The sequence below is a fragment of the Apaloderma vittatum genome, unplaced genomic scaffold (assembly GCF_000703405.1).
Source record: "Apaloderma vittatum isolate BGI_N311 unplaced genomic scaffold, ASM70340v1 scaffold8551, whole genome shotgun sequence".
Lineage (NCBI taxonomy): Eukaryota > Metazoa > Chordata > Aves > Trogoniformes > Trogonidae > Apaloderma > Apaloderma vittatum.
The window spans coordinates 33,649-39,256 of record NW_009699621.1 but is presented as its reverse complement, the minus strand read 5'-3'; positions in this window follow the sequence as shown (position 1 = coordinate 39,256).

The following is a 5,608-nucleotide window of genomic DNA, read 5'->3' as shown; positions in this document are numbered from 1 at the left end:
GATGCTGCAACAGGGCAGAAGCGTTAAGCCGCCTGCATTTCAGAGTTATGGATTTGTTTATTCTTAAATTCTTATCCATCATGCCCAGCGCAGAAACGTAAAGCGACGTTATGCTGTAATATCACAACCAAAGCCAAAGCTTACCCTGGACTCCTGTTTGTTATGACAGGGAATTCACACCTCTAAGTTTCAGGCAGCATCACACCAAACGATCAGAGCTACCGAGTACAGCACTCCAGGGGCCGGGCTCTTTGACTTCTTACTGAACATACCTACACCAATGGCTGCTACCACATCCAAGTTATAAGAAAAAGTCCTTCTCTCAAAGTTCATGATGATTTAAAATTAAAGAAGCCAACAGACAGCATAGGTCGTTCCAGTCTAGACTGAGACTGCACTGGGGAACTCTGAACTAAGTTGATATGGGGAGGAGCACTAACTCCTTTCAGCTAACCATTCTCCACTTCTGCATCAAAACACTGGTCTCTCACCATTTTGTTTTGGACTTTGGACTAAGCAGTGGAGGGTGCCGTACTGCCTGTCTTTTTGTAATAAAACATTTAGAGAATCAAAAGTGAAAACACTTAAGAAGTCATCTGCACATCAAAATTAACTATCATAGGCACCTCTGTTAATGTTCAAGACCTTATTTAAGAAGTGCTCAACTCCAAGCTCTCCAGCTGACACATGGGACACTTCAGGGGAGGGTCTTCTGTTGCTCAGTTTGCAGAGCCTCCACTTGAGCAAGTTTCTGGTGGGCAGCAAGCTGACCTTGTCTGGCACTAGGCAACAGTCAGTAGTCCTTTGCTTCACATCTCATACAGCTCTTCCTGCACAGAAGCTCCCACATATTGAGAGCTTAAATACCCTGGTTAGAACACCACCAGCCCACTCCTCGCTCCTAGGCATCTCTGTTATGTTCCTCGTAGCTGGGCAGCAACTGCTTCCATCTTGCTGTTTTGGGAGATTCTTCACTGCAAAAGCCTTCAGCCTCTTCTGAGGGGAAGTGAAAAGTGCTGCTTTTCAGCCAGGCCACAGACAGCTACAAAGATAAGTGAATATAAAATGCATCCCTGTAGAACCAATTCTAGCAAAGGGTACTGCAACCAGACTGCAGGCCCCTTCTGCACCACCTAACAATTTAGTGCCTTAACTAGCAACTTTTTTTCTTAATTGGGAATGCTCCTCTTCTCCATAGAGGACGCTGAACGTCCAGCACCCCACTTTCCTTCCAAAAGTGAAACAACACAGAGACATGTAGCCTGGGACAGCCACAGTGGCTGCAGTCCTGCTTTTGGCCTGTCCTCAGAGCTAAGTCAAACCAGTAACTTTGCCAAAGCAACACACTGTCCTTTTGTTGATGCCTAGAGCCTTTCATATACACCCGACAGAGATCAGTTACTCTCACTGATCATGGAAACAGAAGACATCACAGAGTAGCTAGTTTTGCAGCTAGGTTTGTTGAGAGGTTGCTCCTGAAACCTGCTTTAAGGTCTCTAGAGCTCTCTCCAGTGGCCGGACCGAGAACTGAATGCCAACTCTCTCGGAAAAGGCAAGCATGAAGCTGATAAAGACACTTCTGCTCTTCCTTTACCAGAGCTACCATCACATCATTCCCAGTCTCCAAGGTATCTGGAGCATGTGAGCCTGGATCACAGGTGCTGACAAGGATATCAAAGCTGCTCAGAGCTATTCTACAGGCCCTGACAGAAAGCTCAGAGAGGTCAGCAGACACCTTCCTTCTCACCAAGTTTGGGTCAGGCTCAGTGGCAGAGTACATGTTCCCTCCCTCCTCCCTCCAATTCAAAGGCTTCATACCAATCACATGCAAAATTTGAAATCGTCAGGAAGGAAGCACTTTAAGGCAGCAAAGTGTCCAGTCAAACGTTAAAAATCAACTCAAGAGTTCTCATTTCAATTTTTGGTGTGGCATAAACACATCCCAGTTCCAGAGACAAGATCTCAAGAGAGTCATTGCAGCTCTGCTGCACGTTATAAAAATACTACCAGCAGAAGGAAGCAAAGTCATGAGAGAGTTTTCAATGACATCTCCAAACACTGAAAAATTACAGCTGTGTGCAGCAGAGATACTGTCGAAAGGTGGCAAGTGCACCTGGTCAATCAGAGCAAAAGCATCCAGGTTCAAGCCTGAGCTCTGTCACCTGCGAACACACTGAGTGAGGTCCATGATATCTAGGTGTACCTTAGTTTTCCAGCTGTAAGAGACAGAACATGTTCCTGTTTCACGGAAGGGAAAAGGGTTAAAAAGCCATTAACACATTGTGGAGTGCTCAAACACTTTCCTCTGTATTCCCCAGCAGCAAGAGGAAAGGAATAGACTCTGCCAGAATTGTGGCAGTTTTGCTTGTACAAACAAGCACCTAATTTAGGCCAGAGAAAACAAAGTGAAAGAAGCTAATATTACTTTGGTGACAGGCCAGCCTACTGATGCTGCCCGTTCTACAGTCTGATAGGAATACTCCTATATTTACATGTATGTAAAATACTACATTACTCAATATTTATATGATCTGTTTTTTAAAGTTGCATGTGTTAGGTGGTTGGGGTTTTCAAGATTTTTTTATTTTTTAAAACTTATAGACCATTAGAGTAAATCAAGCCAATGTCTGAAAAGCTTAGATCTCTAATTCCAGGTTGACTTCTTATGCAGCTGAAAACCAAGCATGTACATTTATGATGTTATCTTCAGCCTACAAAGAAGCCTCATGAAGCTGTCAGATCTATCTAATAGAGAACTATGCATTTTTCCTCAGATTTCGTTGCAACATTCCTACAAGTCTTTTCAAATGTAGGCAACAACATGTTTTACATATTGAAACAAATTACTGTGAATGCAACGTCAGTTTATTCACTATTATGCCCAAGATTCATGTACGCATGTCACTTCGTATGGCTACATCAGATGCTTAATCTGTACCTGGAGGTAACGAATACTATACAAATATGTCATGTTAGTTAATAGACGATTATTAAGCTGAAATTTTCTGGCTCTTTGCCACATCATTTTAAGCAATGTATTGTCAACTAAATTATAAATCTCTTGACCCTTCACATGTCATCAACATTTGTGCATTACCAATATGTTCAGCCTAAAGCTACAACACAATTAGTCATTTAAATTGCAGATATCTTTCACACATAAGAAGAATTAAGTTCATCTCTTGCATAGAGAAGGCACGATATGGGCCAAGGAACTGTATTTCTGAAGTGGGTGAATGGCAGTCAAGAATATTTTTGCCTATTTACATGGGAAAAAAAATTCACATCAAGTGTAAGGCCTAGACTGACAGCAGTCAGGAAATTCAGTACTGAAATTGAAACTCACTAGCTGACAGGGCTGTGCTTAGGTCTTGCAGCAGATATGTAAGATGCTGAAGCCATAGTTTATAATTGCAGTAACACTTCTAGCTCCCCTCTTCCCCAAAGGTATGACCACACTGTAGACTCTTTAATTGTCTGATAGCTTGAATAAGAAGCAGAAACTGAAATCAAGAGTCTGCATACGTTAAGCATATGCAAAGTAGGAAAAAAACCCAAGCACACTCCTTTCTATCATTTTAGACCTATGGGCTTGGGTGGTAGAGAGAGACAGACACAGAGAAAGAGAGGAAAACCTCTCAAGTGGAGGAATAGATTTTGTAACGTGGCTCTGAGCACCTACTTACATGCAAGTAGTCTAGGTACAATTTAAAGTTTTTGCTTTAAAATTCTTCTGCAGCTTTTAAGAAAATGCTTTGGCAGACTATCACATATTAACGCCAGGCAGCTAGCAGCCTCTTTGAGCCCCATGGATACACAAAGAGCAGCAAACCTGCCGTCTTTTGCTACAGAGCCAGCTTCTGCATTTAAATCACATTTAGATGTAGTCATATCTGTAACATCAGTACTGAAGTTGATGAATTATGTTAGCGTGTCCTCTCATTAGAAGAGCTTATGGCCGAAATTGTGGCAGTACCTTCAACAACTACTGCTTAATAAGAGCGTAAAGCCACATACTCCTTAACTGCCACACATCCCTCTCATAAATGCCAAAAAATCCCAAAGTGATTTGATTGTCACACAGTGGAAAAAATAAAACAACTCTCCTCCCCAATAATTTCATAGAATAGCTTTGGTTGGAAAAGACGTTTAAGATAAAGTCCATCCATCAACCCAGGTCTGCCAAGTCAGCCGCTAAACCATATCCCCAGGCTCAGCATCTACATGCCTTTTAAACTCCTCCAGGGATGGTGACCCAGCTGCCTCCCGGAGCAACCTGTCCCACTGCCTGACAATCTTTTCAGTGAAAAAGCTCCTCCTAATATCCAACTCAAACCTTCCTTGGCACAAATTTGGGACTATTTGGAACAGTTGGGGTCATTAGGACTTGTTGCTCAAAGAGCTTAGTTCTTCCTAGGTCAGCCATAAGAGCATTGCCAAAGCTTAAGTAAGCACCATATACTGAATATGTTTAATCAGCATGCATACCAGCATCCTAAGCTGTAGAGCAAGAACAGTAAGTTTAAGTACTGCTAACAATGATCAGATGTGGCAAAGACTAGCCCTGGAAGAGAAGATGACAAGCTTGTTTTCTCCACCTACAAACACTACTAAAAATGGAACAATATCAGTGTGGCAAAAAAAGCGCCATTTCTCCCATTTCTTCTTGCCAAACTTCTTCCCAGAAGGAGAATATAAGCTTGTTTGTGGACTGCTATATTAGATGCACGTCACCCTGGAAGTATCACATTAATTTACTCATGTTGGCCAGAGCTGGGAGCTTGACAGAAAGAAAGTACTTGTATGGCTCTGCACTGGCCCCAGGAGAGCAGCTGCATCATTTACCTCTTGTGGCAGCTACTTGCAGTGGCCTTTTTCCACAGCAGAGCTAGGCTATGGGTGGCAAGGCAAGACTCAAGCAGCCAGTTTTGGTAGGGGAGAACAGCCACAAGCAGTATCTGGAAGGAGGAAGTTTCCTTTGCCATTAGATCAAGGCAAAAAGAAAAGACACAAGATTTACCCGCGAGTCAGTCAATGTGACCATCCTGGAAGAAGGCAAGTGAAGGTCCCACCACCAACAGCACTTTCAGGCAAGACAGCCTGTATCATTTCCAAGGAGTTAACGTGTTACCACTGAGACAGAAAACAGATGAGAAGCAAGGAGCCTCCCCCCCAAAATTACACCGAAGCACAGGCATCAAAGTAACTTTTCCTGTACAAACCACAAGAATGGTCCAACCACAGCCTTCAGAACTGACTCTAAGAGTAACAGCCAGTCTTCTAACTCAATTTTCAAAAACGCATCTAGATTTTTTTTTCCTCCCTGCTCTGCGATACAGTATAAATATACTGCTCTCAGCTCAAGGTCAAAGATGAGATGGGAGCCGGGACACCTTTGGATAGGGGGAAAGAAATGTTAAGGACACAGAACTGCAGCCTGTTTCCTCACAGAAAAGAGCTTTTAAGTATCTGGAAATGTTCTCAACTTTCTAAGACTCCAGTTACAGTGAGAATGAGACAAAACTGTTTCCAAAATAGCTTTGTCATCAGAAAAGCAGTAAAACTTAATCCAAAATAATCCCTGAGTTTTTTCTCAGCATTGAAAACA